This window comes from Thermobia domestica, chromosome 8 (assembly GCF_964235325.1).
Source record: "Thermobia domestica chromosome 8, izTheDome1.hap1.1, whole genome shotgun sequence".
Classification (NCBI taxonomy): domain Eukaryota; kingdom Metazoa; phylum Arthropoda; class Insecta; order Zygentoma; family Lepismatidae; genus Thermobia; species Thermobia domestica.
In genome coordinates, this window is record NC_137461.1 from 293,947,157 (window position 1) to 293,947,600 (window position 444).

Sequence of the window (444 nt, forward strand, 5' to 3'; positions counted from 1 at the left end):
GAGAGGGTCAAAATGGACCTTGAAAGTGGAATGGATATGTCTTTTTGTGACATATTTGTAGGTCGTCTTTGACCCACTTTCGTTGGCCTACAAAACGTGAAAATATGCGCAGAAACGGTAAAAACATGCACTAAACAATGCGAAAAAGCGACCTTGAAATTCGATGAAAAGCGACCTTGAAAGCGACCTTAAAATTGGATATATTTTGTGTGAATATATATCCAACAACGTACATGTGTTTTCATTGGGAAGGCCGATGGGGGCTGAATTTGAACGTATACACTATCGGGGGTGTCACTATACGTCTGAGCAACCCCAATAAATATGGATTCGACACAAATTCTACTACTATTACGTGTCCCGGTGAACCATCCCTCAGACCCGCCTTGGTTCGTATTGTGAAAAAATCTCCTCTGGCCCCCACCAACCCCCAACCAATACCGC